General features: G+C 37.9%; 1 protein-coding gene across 1 annotated transcript in view; it reads right to left on the bottom strand.

Annotated features, from left to right (window-relative positions):
* Window positions 1–16,017, bottom strand: part of LOC129235517 (zinc finger protein rotund-like) — a 104,551-nt gene that overhangs the window by 61,974 nt on the left and 26,560 nt on the right. The gene's annotated exons all lie outside the window — the stretch shown is intronic.

Here is a 16,017-nt window from a genome sequence, read left to right on the forward strand (position 1 = left end):
GGAGCGGAAGAGAAGAAAATAAAAAAATATTTACAAATTAAGTAGAAAACTTAAAAAAAGTTATAGACTAAATATTTGTGGTTATTTTTTTGAGAAATATTTCATATTTTGCACAATTTCGTCATGTGAGGCGCTTCGCAGTTCATTCAAAAGTGACGCCTAATGTCAGTAGTAAATACTTTATCGACGGTAAATTTTTTTATGTCACCTTTGACATTTGTCAAATGGGTAGAGGTACATTTTTACACGATAGAGCGCAACGAGTGAAAATTATTGCAACTTATTAAAAAAATGGTCGAGCCTTAAGAACAAAATAACGCAAAATTCGTGATTGTTTTGGGGGAAATTATAATAAATGAGTCGACAATTCAAAGGTTGGTGAAAAAGTTTCAAGAAACTGGTTCTGTCGAGCATAGAAAACGTACTGGCTGACCAAAAACTGGACTTTCTGTTGAGAATGCTGTTGCTGTAGCGCAAAGTGTTGCTGAACAACAATCATTAATCGACTGTTCGCCCGTCGAGCGAAGTTTACTTGTAGACGTGTTCATTATATAGGTATATATAATTGGCGCGTACACCCTGTTTGGTGTTTGGCCGAGCTCCTCCTCCTATTTGTGGTGTACGTCTTGATGTTTTTCCACAAATGGAGAGACCTACAGTTTCAAGCCGACTCCGAATGGCAGATATTTTTATGAGGAGCTTTTTCATGGCAGAAATACACTCGGAGGTTTGCATTGACTGCCGAGGGGCGACCACTATTAGAAAAAACTTTTTCTTCATTTTTGGTGTTTCCCCGAGATTCGAACCTACGTTCTCTCTGTGAATTCCGAATGGTAGTCATGCACCAACCCAATCGACTACGGCGGCCGCCAAGAGACGTGCTCATTGGTGGACATTTAAATGGTATTATTTTTCCCTCTTTTTATTTTTTTTTTACAGAAATAGTGAAGCCTGAAAGAGTCTAAATTGTTATGTGTTTTATTTTAAAACTATATCTGAGCGCATCTTTTGATAATACATACTACACAAAACTTTAAACAAAGTTTTCATATTCATATTCAAAAATGATATATCCCATACGACAGTGATAAAAATTTCAGTATTCAATTTGAAGGAACTTCTTACCAAACCAAGCATAATATGGCGTTTAGCATAGTTCTCTTTGAACGCGGTGTAACTTGGTAATATATCTACATCTCTACCATCTTTCAATGTTTTCTACAAAGTATCATCAGCAGCTTTTTCGATGGAGATTTCTTCTTTGCAAGATTTATTAATAGCTTCTAATTCTTTTTCGTTTCAGAGTAAGAAATAATATTCCCCCTTTCTTTTTGCTGCAAGCTATATAACGAAGATCCTCTTCTTCACTACTCGAAAATACAGTGCTATTGACTTCCTACTCTATTTCACTTTCGTTATCACATATTTCCATATCAGTTGCATGCGATTCGTTATCTGATTGGACTCCTTTATTTTGTTTAGTTCTTTTAGTGAAAGACAATTTTTCTAATTTTTTCCCATAATAGCAACCCTACGTAATTAAATGTAAAATATAATGTTGAAAAACCTCTTTCAAAAAAATATTGGAATTACCCTGGTGGACCAATTTTTTGTTGCAAAACATGCTTTTTATGAAATTATATTAGTTCACTAAAACAGTTGTGTTCACACGATGTATAAAACGGAATGATGGAATAATTGAATAAATAAGACACCTTTTGACAACAGCTAACTAATAAATTGACGAGATTGATCGTGAATGTTCAAGCATCAGTTTTCTTTAGAATTCTGATAAGAACTTTCCTTATGTAAACCATAAGTGCCATTTACTGAACGCATTAAATCATTTTATGATCAATTTGGCATATAGGTATTTACTTATATTTCATTAAGTTAAGGCTCAAAAATTTAACAAAATATGCTGTAAGGCTTCATCGACTAATACTCTATTACCACGTACGAGTAGTAACGCAATTTTTTAGTAGAAATTTTTCTTATCGCTAAACTTTGACATAAAATTAGTTGACCCACTCGACTATAGTGAATCTATATATGCACACAAATAATTAAATACTTGTCACCAACTAACATGATTACTGCCACTTGCGCTGCCGTTCGAATCGCCAGTCGTCTCGGCGAGCAGCTCTGCAGCAGCGGTGCTGCGTTGAACTGCGGCCGCAGCAGCAGCAGCAGAGAAGAGCAAATTGCGCGGGAAATGTGTGGCGTTGGGTGAATGCGGACACTGCTGCTGCAGTAAGTAGCGTTGGGCAGCAGCTGACGTTCTACGCTCATGCTCTACGCGCTGATACTGCACTTCATCCTCGAATAGCTTTTGCTGATGTTTCTGCTGTTGGTGCTGCTGCAAAGCTGCGGCGCTCGCTAGTAAACTCTTGTAGAAATCGGCGGGCATGAGGAATGGTGTTGGCGTTGGCGTCGTTCCTGGTGTTGGTGTTAGTGTTCGCTGTGCTGGCGGCGGCAGCGATGGAGATGTAGAGCCACCACGTGGCATTGGTGGACTTTCGCAGGCATTGTTGCACATTCGTTTGTGTCGCCGAATGCAGGCCAACTCTGGCTTTGCAACGGCCTCTTGGTTGGCAGCAAGGGACAAAAGGCGCTGCGTGTCGGTGCGACGCAAAATAGTCGCTGGTGGTGGCGATGCTGCGACGCAACAGTTGATTGAGCTGGGTGACATATTCATTGTTATTTTTGGCTTAGATATGTACTTGCTTGCGCGGCTTCAAGTATGCAGCAACTTTTTAACAACTCACAAAGTAGAAGTTTCACTTTCGTTTGGCACACGAAGCTCGGCATAAAAAGTTGAAAAGTTTTTCACTCAGAAAAGGCAACTTTTCTTTCTTCTTTTTTGTTTTTTTTTTTGGTTGCTGGTTTTCAAAGTTGCTGTAGTTGCCACATATCGCTTTCTTTGTAATATTTTCTATTTGTGCATGCGTTGGTTTGTAATAATTTCGATGCGTTGCGCGTTTCCTTTCTGTATCTGGTTTTACACATTTCACAGTTTACGCGATTTTTCCTGCGTCAACTCTAAAACGGCGGCAATCAAATATTTTCTTGCCAGTACAAAATGTTTAGTTGTTCATCTAAATTGTGTGCTACACTCGCGTACAGATTAGTTGTTGTTAGTTGAGATTCGATTGCGCGCTTTGGTATTCAAGATGCATTTGCCAAACTGTTGCACTTTGGTTTTGTGTTGCTTTTTGTTTACTTAAATTTTTTATTTTGGTTATTCTCGTTTACGCTCCAGACTATGTTTGAATGCTGTATGGACCTCTGCCACAAATGAAGCAAAAGCATTATTTTTTGCTAGTTATTTTAGGCTCGACTTTTCGTTAACATTTTTGTTGCTTATGTGATTTTGTGATATGTTTGCGTTTTAGGAACTTTTTCAGTGCGTTTGAACTATTTGTTATTTTTTTGCTCTTGTACGTTTTTAGGAACATTTTTCCACATTTTTCATTGGAAAATTTCATTTCCTCCTTGTCGTTTAGTTTTTATTGCTCTCTAAATATATATATAAATATAAGCTAACAATACTAAAGTTGTGCTTCTAAGTACGCTATGAATTTTTATTTTATTTTTATTTTTTTTTATTATGGCTTGGCAAGAAAATAAGTTCGCCTACATTTCTACCAGAAGTAGCCTATGAAATAGGCGGTCAATTGACAGGCCCATTTCGATTAGGTGATTTGGGCACTAAAAGTTTACCTTGCTGTCTGCCCGAACTCTTTCAATGTTTATAGGTATTGAACTGAGAAAAATAACCTAAATAAAGCGCCACCATTTGTGCCGTAAAGGTTAATTTGGATGTCTCCCCAAAGAGTGAATTTTTCAGAAAGCAAAGGCTAAACAAGGGAGACTTCACAGAGAAAGATGCTGCGCAAGATTTTTGGACCTTTCCACGTCAACAGGCGATGGAACGTTGAGCTCTATGAGCTTTACGACAACATAGACATAGCAGAGCGAATAACGATCCAGAGACTTTGTTGGGTAGTTCTTGTCGTGCAAATGGATACAAACGCTCCGGCTCTGAAAGTATTCGGTGCGGTACCAGCTGGTGGTAGCAGAGGAAGAGGAAGACCTCCTCTGCGTTGGAAAGATCAGGTGAACAAGTACTTGGCTTCACTTGATCGTGAAAAAAGCACACGATTTGAGTACGGGAAATGAAATGCAAATGCCACCTCTCCTGAAGAAGCTGCCAGAAGCAGATTTTGAAAAATGGAATACCCATATAAAGCACTGCAGGGATAGAGACTTGTATTTTGAAGGCGATAAGTAAATATAAGGTGGCGCAAAATTAATCATCTAATTTTGTTTTTGAATAACTTTTTTTTTTAATTCATAAATAAAAATTATTTTGGGTGATGGAAATCTTTCAAAAGGTGATTATCTTCCTATAAGGTGATTAATTTTTCGCCACCTTACACCAGGTTGTTCCATAAGTTTTGCGGTTCGATAAAGGATATCGTTGCTACTAGCCTAATTTTTTTTTTGTTATTGGTTGTTGGTATACTCTTCATACTTGTATGAGCCTATGTGAAGTTTCATTTCAATCTCTCAATTCATTCTTCGTATTTTGTATGGACGTGTGGCATTAATTTCTACAATGGAAAAAATTAAATTTATGAACGAATGTGGAAAGTTATAAGGACTTTTCGATATCACTTACTACAGTAAAAAGATGGGTTGCTGAATTAACACGTGGTCATACAAACCTTGAAGGCGATCTACCTCAAGGACGTTGAAAAACAGCAACAACACTAGAAATCACAGAAAAAATACAGATAATCGTATTAGAAAATCGTCAGGTAACTGAAAGGGGTTTAATAGAATCCCCTGCCATCTCATTCGGCCGTCTAAGCAATATTTTGAGTGAAGTATTGGTTTTCAGAAATTGTGTCCAGAAATCGGTCAAGAAGGGTTTTTTTGGTATGCGAAATTAATTTTATTTGTGGATTACTTGCAAACCGTGGAAACAATAAATTCTGAATATTGTTGTAACCTTTTAGGCCAGCTGAAGAAAAAAATTCATGAAAAAGACCCAGTTTGCCTAAAAAAATTATTTTCATAAGAACAATGCACCGTGTCACAATAGGTAAAATCCATATCCAAGAATTAAATTTGTTTTTCGAATTGTTGTAGCGTCCACCGTATTCACCAGATTTGGCCACTAGCGACTTCTGCCCATCTGTTTCCAGACCTAAACAAATGCATACGTGGAAAGCGTTTTCATCAAATTATGAGGTCATAACAGCTGAGGAAGCGCATTTTGCAGCGAAAAATGTTTTACAGCCACACTTCTTGTGTAAGTCGAGGAGAGGTTTGATTTTTTTAAACTATTTCAAAATAACTGTAAGTAAACCCCATGTTCAGATGACAGCATCGAATAGAAATAAACCGTACCGTTGATTCATTATCAAAAAACTTTCAAAACCAATAATTTTATTATCTGTAGTTTGCCCAATGGCCGACACTTCGACCTAACAGATCTTTTGTGTGCTACTACAAGTTTTTAACGCAGTAAGTACTAGCCCTATTGACTGAAACATCGTCTTCTTCTTCTTCTTTATTATAGGATTATATCCTGTCCTTCAACCATTTTTATACAAAAAATACAATTTGCTTGGACTAGATTTTATGTAAAAAATATTAGTTATCGATGGAGCTGGATGTCTAACACTTATTCCAGTGTTTGAGAGGGTGTCCGTGGGGCGTCCGACTGGCACTACAACCCTAAATGTATTACATCAGGTTCTGTTTTGCCCTGGATGTTCCCAGCCTCAGAAAGGCAATTGATTGAAAGCCAAATTCTTTCAGTAAATTTTCTGCCTTGCGAAGAAATTTTAGAATATCGCACCCATTCGAACAAATTTTACCTCGGTGTAAGATGTGCAGTCTTGTCTTTGCCAAGGCAATACAGTTGCACAAACATGCCCTGTGGTCTACACTCTATCCCATTTCAAATGTGCATTTTCGAAAGATGGTAATTTATGTAATAGGAACCTGTCAAAAAACCTACTATTTTCCGGATGCCTGCTTTACGCAGGCTACGCAATTCCCTATCGTAGGTAAAAGGTCATGAAAGGCTTTTTCGCATGACGGAGGTCTTGTGCGACTTCCCAATGGCTGACTTACTCTCGCACAGAGAGTTCAGATATTTTGGTGGTTGCCCTATAGATCCCCGCACCGACTTTAGTATTAGTTTTTGAGCCATATTCAAAGCAGAAGTAATGATATATTTTCTTTACCGAAGAACGAAATTACTTTCTTGCTAAGCCATGCTGCTATGGATTATTCGTAATAAACTCTTGCCTTCAATTTACTTGAGATTTGTTTACTTTTGTTAAATAATTAGGAACTTTCGTTATTTAGGAATATCATAGCGAAGCTAGTTAGTTATTAAAACATATTTTGTGCTCTTAGTTTTCACACTTTCACAGTTTAAAGGCTATTTCAATGGCTTTAGACTAGTAATGACTTCCAGCACTGCATTTCCTGCTTAGCCTTTTATTATCAATATTTTTTGTTAATATATTTTTATAGTATTTGTATTATTTTATAAATATAACTTCGTTTTATTATTTTTTTTTTTTTTTGTTTTAATTTTGGATTTTGTTAGTTTTTATTACTATTTGATTAATTTCTAATATATTAATTTCAAATATTTCTATGCCTATTTTTCATACTTTTTTGCTCCCCTTATTTTTAATTTTTTTCTTAGTTATGCTGCTGCATATAGATTTTTATTATTCTCTGTTTTAATTATTCTTTGACTTATTTTTATTATTTTTTAATTAACATTTTTTATTACCTTCACTTACTTCGAAAAACCTCCATTAGTAGGTACTGTTAGTGCAATATAAGTAGATCATTAAAATGCATTTTTACTGCTCTTCGCCATTTAACTATTTTTTGTTGTTGTTATGTTTTGTTTTTCAAAGCACAGCGCCTACTTTTTACTTGAAAATTTTCGCTACTATTTTTACAATAACTTTTTGACCACTTCTTTAAAATTATTTCCACATTTCTTTGCCTTTTCACTTCATCTGGCCTTTTTCTGTCATTTTATAAATTTTTTACTATTTTTACATTTTTAGCTTGAGTTGATTTGCTTCATTCCGCGTTTTTGCAAAACTCATTTTTTTGCGCCTATTTTGTTCCCCTTTTCGCATTAGTTTTATTATATATTCTTGCTTTATAACCCTTATTGACAATACATTTTTAACCTTTATTTTTCATTTAAATTTTGCTTTCTTTCCTTTTTCGCCGTACTTATTTTTTTACATATCCGCCACCTGTGATTTGAATTTGTCTAAACGTAGTTTTCCAGTTGCTGCTTTTTTCCCAAATTTTCATTCATATTTTAATTTTTTTTTTGGTTTTTTTTTTAACTGTAACATTCGCTTTTTAGACTTCGTCTGCTTTCAGGCATTTACGTCGCACATTTTGTTTGCACATACACACATGTAAATATGTGTTGGTAGTGGGTAATTCCTTTTTTAATTTCTATTTTCACTCACTCACTCATACATGCGCATTCCATATATTTCTTTACGTTATTATTTTGCTTTGAAACTTTGTAAACAAAACTTTTTACTTCAACATATATGTGGATGTATGTATGCATGTGTATAAGCGCGTGCCCTTTTGCACTGGCACTTAGGAACTTTTTGGTTGCGAATATTTTTTACTTTTTAATTTTTACATTTTTTTACTTTCTTACTTATTTTGCACTATTTCGCATTTCTTCTCAATTTTATTTGATTTTCAGGCGCAGCTTTTTTTTTAGTTTGGTTTAACGTACTTTTTCTTTTTTTTTTGTTGCAACACCAGTAGATTGTTTACATATCTACGTACTGGCATTCTCAGCGGAATGCTTTTATTTATTCACAAAAATTCAAATTTTACTTTTTACCACGAGTCCTTTCCTTTTATCCAAGTTTTTTAAAATCTTTCTAATATTTCTTGTTTTTTTAATACCACGCTTAGCTCGGGGATTTCAGCACAGTATTTTATTTGATTTTGACGATTTTTGTATTCTTTTCGCGGCTAAATTTCTAGTTATTCCTTTTCTGCTGTTTGCAGCTTCACGAATGTTGACTTTTTTCTTATTTAATTTTTTATTTTTAATGCTAAGTTTTCTTTTTGTTTTTGATCATTTTACTACTTTTATTTTCTACTCTGCTATATCACGTTTTTAGGAACTTTCGTTTTTATTGAGTGTTTTTGTGCTATACGCAAACGTTTACGCTACATTTTGCTAAATTTTTACAGGCTTTGCCGCTTTTTGTTTCAGCTCAGCGGCATAGTTTACTTGTTTTAGTGTTCGGCGTCGATTTTCCACGCTTTATCGTCATGCTGTCTAGCCGTATGGAGGATTTTAATAAATATTGAAAAAACTCGCAGCATCGAATTGAATAGAAAATTTCAAAGTTTAGAACACCACGAAATAAAAAAACAAAAATTAAAAATATATTTTCATTCAGAAATGTTTAGAATTAAATTTGTGAATGGCCTGTAAATACATACAAACATACGTAAATGTGTGTAAATATGCGAATGGCATTCGAGTAGTGGAAAATAGTATTACAAATAGAGTCTAAAAATTCGAATTCAATGTCATTGGAAGTTATAAAACAACAACATCCATCAGCTTAGTGGGAGTGTGGAGCAGTTGTGGACTAGAGAGAAAGAAATTGGGGTATCAAATTTTAAGTTATTTCTTCGTTACAGTTGTGTTTATTTTTTTGAGTGTAAAGTTCAGATTTGCGAGTAGCATACGACATGTCAGCCCGTTCTTTTTCAGAAAGAAGCTAATTTTCGTTCATCTTCTATGCCATTTGCATATAATCAGGGATCCAAGAGAAACGGATTATACTCATCTTAGCCTTCGTTCGATGATAGTTAAGCAAATCTTTTGAATTGGAAGTCACTGAGTTCAGAACATTAATTTACGCTTAGCAATCACTAAATATTTCTGAAGATATATCTTCCTATTCTCCCTGAAACAGTCAATCGCATGGTGTTATGAGCACAACGTCAACCTGCACGCGATGTTCCTCGACTTCAAACACTAACAGAATGAACAAACCCGTAAAATGTTAGCGATGTGGGATCCTCAAAAATTTAATGATGACTCTGCGCAATACCGAATTGAGAGTATTGGTACAAGACAGAATATCATCTTACAATACAAACCGGAGTAGGACAAGGCGACATGCTTTCGTCAACCATTTTTAATCTTCTGCTGTGCATCGCAATAAACAAAGTAACTGATGCAAAAACGAACTGGAGATAATCAGTAAGAACGTTAGTTCACTATCAAATCCTTTTTGTGACATAGAAAAGGCAACTGGTAAAATTGCATTGAGAATTAACTAAGAAAAAACAAAATATGTGTTGGTGAAAAAATGAGATACTACCTGGCACAATTAAAATCGGAACATATGAATTTGAGGCGATGAAAACTTTCAAGTATTTGTACTTTAAACTAAGCCATGACAAGCATTCCAATCGACGAGAGAGTACAACAAGCAGCATATAGAGGATTATACTCATTTATCAAACGTTTTAAATAAAATATATTGAACGAGCCTTGTAGTCCGACCAGTTCGTTGCTACGGATTATAGTCGTGGCCAATAAGTGAAAAAGACAAAAACAAACTACAAGTATTTTTTGAAGCAGTGCAGCATTTTAAGTACCTAGAAGTTATGTTCGCATGTAACGGTGATTCAACTTAAGCCGTCAGGGATCGCATCAACGCCGCCAACAAACGCCCAGCTCAACTTGTTCAAGTCCCGACTTTTGTCTAAAGCTACAAAGTTCACTATGTACAAGACTCTTATTCGACCAATCCTAACATATGGTTGTGAGGTATGGACTCTTAAGGTTGATGATTGTGCTCAGATTGCTCGCATGGAAAGAAAAATTTTAAGAAAGATCTTTGGCCCAATAATAATGGATCATGGTACCTATATAATCCGATTGAACTCGGAACTGAACGATCTAACTCAGAACGAGACAGCTGTGCGTTTTGTTAAAGCGCAGCGCATAAGATGGCTAGATCATGTGATCCGTATGCCTGTTGACTGCACCGTGAAAAAAGCCTTGCCAGGAAAGCTAATGGGCGTGAAGACCAAAGCCAGACCGAGGAACCGTTGGATGGACGCAGTGAAACACGATCTTAAGAAGCTGGAAATACGTAACTACGAAGCAACAGCTCAAGATAGACCGCTTTGGAGGAGCATTTTGAAGGAAGCTTTGACGCACCCTGCGTTGTAACGCTATGAAAGAAGAAGAAGAAGTATTTGGGAGTTGAAGCAAATCTCCGGCGCAGTCAAAAACAACGGCAACTGGTGTAATAGAGGAACCGTGAACTGTACCAACTTATAAGAGAAAAATATGTTGTACGGTTCATCAAAGCTCAAAGAATAAAATGGCTAGGCCATAGTATAAGAATGGACTGCACGACGCTCAACGAAAGTAATTGACGCTTAAACATCGGTAGCAAGAGGCAAAACAAGATCAAAATCGATTGATGAACTAGAAGACGACATGAGGAAACTCAAGATCAACAACTGGAAGGAGTCAGCAAGGAATCGGATACGGCATTTTGTGCAGCAGGCCAAAGCTCAAACAAAGCTGTTGATGACAGAGCTGTTGATGACGCCAAAAGATGATGATGATGAGCTCTTCCTAGAGGTGTGCTTCCTAAAGGAGAGTGCAAGCGCAAAACAGTGCAGTGATAAAATTTGGAAAGAAAGGCTTAGTGGTAATCTTTCACGGGAAGACTCCACTCTTCACTCTGCTTTGGGCCATCCATGTAGACAATCAGTTCTACGTTGCCAGAATGACCCGAATTTATATTCGGCCAAGGACTGTCACTCCAGCAGTCAAAAGTACTGACCATACGTAGCATTTGACGAACGAATTTTTAACTGCATGTTAATGTCTGCAGAATGATCTTGCCATTTCTGTCCTTGTTTTAATTTTTGTCCATTAATCCAACATCCAAAGTTCGGAAACTCTTTCTAGGGAGGCACCTTGCATCGACACGGTTTGATTATTGTAAATATTTTTTCTACATACAGCCGTAACTTTAGTCTTAGTGGCATTGCTCTTGAGGCCGTATTTATTGTTGTATTCACCAACCTTATCCAAAAGGCTTTGTAGATTTTTCATACTGTCCGCAATAAGTTTCGTGTCATCAGCATACCAGATGTTGTTAATAATCACACAATTTACTTTTATGCTTTCTTGTGAAAAAAACATTTTTTATCATTCGGTGTTTCATTCACAGAGACTCGAACCTGTACACTTTCGAATGGTAGTCGACAATGGACTTACCTTAGTTCAAGACACGCGTTGATTACGCGTTTTAAGAGGCCGAAAAAGTTGCCGCGCCGCTAAAAATAGTGATGCTAATTGCAGGAGGTCCACAGCATAAACGCAGACAACTACAAGCAAGCATCGTGCGTTGTGTTCTGCTCTATGCGCGCAGGTATGATCCGTAGCGTGCAACACAAAGTTCTACGCACGCGAGGCCAAGCCACTCCACCGACACTGTGTTAACAAAGGATGCAACGCACTGCGTCCAACGTCATAGAAAGCCGCATTAGTGGTTGGAGGACTCTGCTCTATCGACATACGGGCAAGGGTGGCAGGTTTCCGGCACACAAATCAAGCGAAACGCGGGGAGGATATGCAGAGTTTCTTACAGCAATGGCAAGTGAGATGAGAACGTGCAGCCTGCGCTTATTGGGTGATCTACTTATGGAGTATGGAGCCTGTGGTTTGGTTCACCATACTGAACGTTGAGCCGCCTGAACTTTATGCAGGTACATTTTCAGGAATCAACCGATTACCCCATGGAGACATATTTCCATTAGAATTTGGATCAATGCCTAAAAATCAGCGTTAGGTAAACAGTCAATGTTTGATGAGTGCAAGGGCCGTTGAGCTCGTTTATATAGCGACCCCCTTGACTCAAGGCCGACACCCGCTCCAGCCGCAACTAGCATCGTGAACAGATGCTGAGATTTAGAATGTTTTTTAACGAAGTTTTCCTTCTACGGGTTTGTTTGATCCACGGAAGATATATCATTTATCTCCTACCACCCATATCTGGGAAGCATTCGCTATCTGCCATCTGCGATGCACTCTCTAGGGGTTACAGTCGTCCCCCCAAAGTACTGATGGGCATAGTTGCTTTACACCACAAATTTATGGTGATAGATTTAAACATGAAGAGCATCACTTCTGCACAAGGACGCAGGAGAACTTGGCACTTGCTACGCTTCTCAGCGTTATTAATACATTTTATGGCATCAGCCAATACGTTCATTCGCCCCATCGGTAAGGACTATTGCCTTGACTGTCCTCGCTTTGTAAATCAAAACGATGGCTAGAGTATGAAGGAAGGGATACCTCTTAAAAACTAAAAACTACTAATATACTCGACTCAGAAAGAGGCTGGTCCATCGCAAACATTATCCGAGCAAAATTTGCATCACGCGGAACAATTCCGAAAATTTTCATTGAAAGGCACTGCGCCGCTCCTTCTCCTCGAAGTAACACCAAGCAATTCCACGGAGTGAGCGAAACGAAGCAGGGATGGACTTTAATTTAGAGAGCTGAAAGGCAAGACCGACACAAAAAAAAGGGAAAAACAACAAGAAAAAAGTCACAACGTATACGCAACATATTTGATAGTATTACGCATACGCCATTACCTGGACGCCATCAGGCACCTGCAAGAGCGCACAAATACATACATATATGAATTGCGTGTATTCGCTTACTGACCTTACACAACGAGATGAGCGTTGCGGCATGAAAGGAAAATGACACATATATACACACACATGCGCAAAAAGCAGCAAGCAAAGCCACAAATGTGCGAAGATGGAAAAGAAGGATAAACCGAAATGAGAAAAAATTATACCAAAACGCTCACACATACACACATGCAAGCTATGACATACCCAATTGTGCATACATTGCGATTGAGTTTAAGTTCTCATCCAAAAAAAGTAGAGCAAAGCAAGATAAAGATATTTTGCGCGAAATGGAAGCTGATTGATTTCTAAGCTAAGCTGAATGAAGTTTAAAGACACTGAGCGGTAAACTCAACATTGCTGCTGGTGTATTCGGGTGCTTGGCATGTTGACTGTTTCATCAAAGATGATTGGTTTGATCCCAGCATAATAAATATCAGGTCGTCCAGAATAAAATCTGTGGGCAAAGCGGCTGATAACCAACAAATTTATATGTATAAGAATGTTTGGCCGAGCTTCTCCTATTTCTGGTGTGCCACTTCATTTTTTCTTACAAATGGAGGGACCTACAGTTCTACACTGACTCCGCACATTAGATGGTTCTCTTTATCAGGAACTTTTTCATGGCAGAAATACGCTCGGAGGGGCGATAGTCAGTAGAAAAGGTGTTTCTATAGTTTGCAGTTTCATTCCCGGAAACTATTTGCTGCTTCAAGGTAATCACACAAACTGCTTATATACTTCAAATTTACTGAAACTGCGAAGAGGCTAGTTTGGATCTATGATTGTCGACAGCGTGGTTGTGTAAGTGAGAGATAGAGCTTGTCAATAGCAGTTGATAAGAGTATACCAAATGAAAGTTGAAGTCTGCAACTTACTCTGTACGCCAACTACACGTTGAAGTCTCAAAGCGGTTTTCTAACGTCGAGTTCCGATAGCCTGAAATATACTCTCTCTATTTTTTTGCCAAAATGTCTACCGGGACTGTCACACCGTCTCTTGCTCTCAATGGCTTTTGTTGCCAACTGCACCACGCATTTGATAGCTTCCACCCTTAAGCGGGATTTCTCTTGATGTGAGGCCGAACTGGTATGTGGATAAAATACCTTTATCTTCCGCGAAAGATGATAGCTTCTCTCAACAATTGATATAATTCTCTCAAGAATTTTTCTCTAGTACGGATATCGGTCGGTCCGACTCTGGTTCGCCAGGCTTTTTGTTGCCTTAGGTTTTGTTGCCAAGGGTTTGCATCTTCCACCTCTTTGGGAAAGTGCCTTCGTTAAGGAAAGACGTCTATTCGGCGCCTTGTGGTGCTATTAGATTATGACAATTCAACTTGTTACCTGCTACCTAAATAATTTTAGGCCCCTAATCTAGTTTTGAAACGAGCCTGTAAATCGGCAGTTCACCACATTTGTGCTGAAAGTGAGCGGCAGCCTTGCTAATAGACAATGATGCTGCTGCCCTTAAAATAAATCTACTGAAATCGCTTTGTGCTAGTAGAATCTACAAATTATGCAATAATATCGTCAATCGGATAACTATAGCATCTTTGAGATGAAAGTTTTTGCTGTCAAGAGTAAAGCAGGATCAATTTCATGACGAGATTTCGGGCCAATGCCAAAGCAGGACTCTTCCCGATACTGTTATGATTATTAGACTACTGCGCACAATAGAGATCTATGGCTATATTTTAAGGCTTTTTAAAAATTTTAGCATATTTTGGGGTGTATTGTTTCATAATTTATATGAATGCACGGCAATACCACTAAGATGGCTAAGGCCTTTTCTGCCTAGTGCAGGACATTCACAAAGTATTATATGTATTTTGAGTTTTCTTTTCATGAATGTCCATTACACAAATTCGACCTATGATGGTCTCAGAGCGGCCAATTTTGTTAAAGTGATATTTCAGGCTATAGTGGACTGTAAAGTAATCAGCTCAAATTCTTAAGTCTACTCTGCTGAGCGAAATTAGCTTATCAGAAACTTCTCTGTCCGGCACTAGGAATTGTTTCACTGCCATTGACCGATAGAATTTCGCCAGTGTTCAACGAATGGCTTCTCCTACCACTTTCTGAGAAAGGTCGTGTATTCACTTGAAATCACCCGATATAAACTGCAGTACTACATTGGATTTCACCAAGGCGAATTCATTATTTGTTTTCTACCTCGCCGTGACCATCAAACGTACAACAAATTGTTATTGGTCTAGTGCCACTACATTTAAAGAATACGCCTTAGATTTAACGTACAGGCCTGTCAGCTAAAAAATTCAAATGAAAAAAAAACATGCAAGAAAATTAGCTCTCCGACTTCACACTCTTTCCCCTTTCCCATTTCTCCCCAAGCTAATCAGTCATGATAATTCGACTGAACTTCTGAAGGTTAAATGTTATCCGAGCGTGGCGCCAGTACTCCTAAACCCTCCACAACCTCCTATGAGAGTGTAAGTGGTTTAATTTCGTTGACATTGCCAGTAATTAGAAGAACACTGGCTAGATGGATGTCTCTCCATTTGGCATTCAAAGAAGATATTTTATTTTTGTACCTTTTAATGTATTTTTTTGCCAACTTTATTTCGTTTTTTTATTTTATATTCGCCACCGCTTCATTCTAATTAAAATTTTGATTATTCTTCACTTTGTGGCTGCCGACTTTTATTGAATTTCATATATCCCACTCTTTTAACCCCTACACACCTATCAGACTTGCGAGCACTCCTCAATACCTTCACTGACACTTTGTGAAAACCTGTTATTGTAGCACTAATTATTTCCGTTATATCGGCGCATATCACTTTCCATCAATTGTTGCTGCACCCGCAGACATTCAGTGACCACGTGAAGCGGGTGCCGCATATCTGACCCCTAGCACGCATAGACGCAGAACCAATAAATTTCCATTTGTCACATGCTACATTTAGCTCACTCATGCATGCTGCCTCTTCTTCTTTTCCACACGCACATTTTGCACACTTTTGCACTTCCTCCACCTCCTCTTCTTTTTCTCCAACCTTTGATTTGCACTTTCACTTTTTGACGCCTGCCTGCAACAATAGCAACATTTTTACGAAAGTCATGCAACCTTACTTCAACGACGCACACGCACACATGCACGCACGTTTTTGTTTACATTCAACTCCAAGGATGTGCACTGGTCCCTGAGCGCGTGAGAGGCTGCGTGGCGGCGTGTGCGAGGTGAGCCGCCTCTTAATTAAGAACA

Source organism: Anastrepha obliqua, chromosome 1 (genome assembly GCF_027943255.1).
Source record: "Anastrepha obliqua isolate idAnaObli1 chromosome 1, idAnaObli1_1.0, whole genome shotgun sequence".
Classification (NCBI taxonomy): domain Eukaryota; kingdom Metazoa; phylum Arthropoda; class Insecta; order Diptera; family Tephritidae; genus Anastrepha; species Anastrepha obliqua.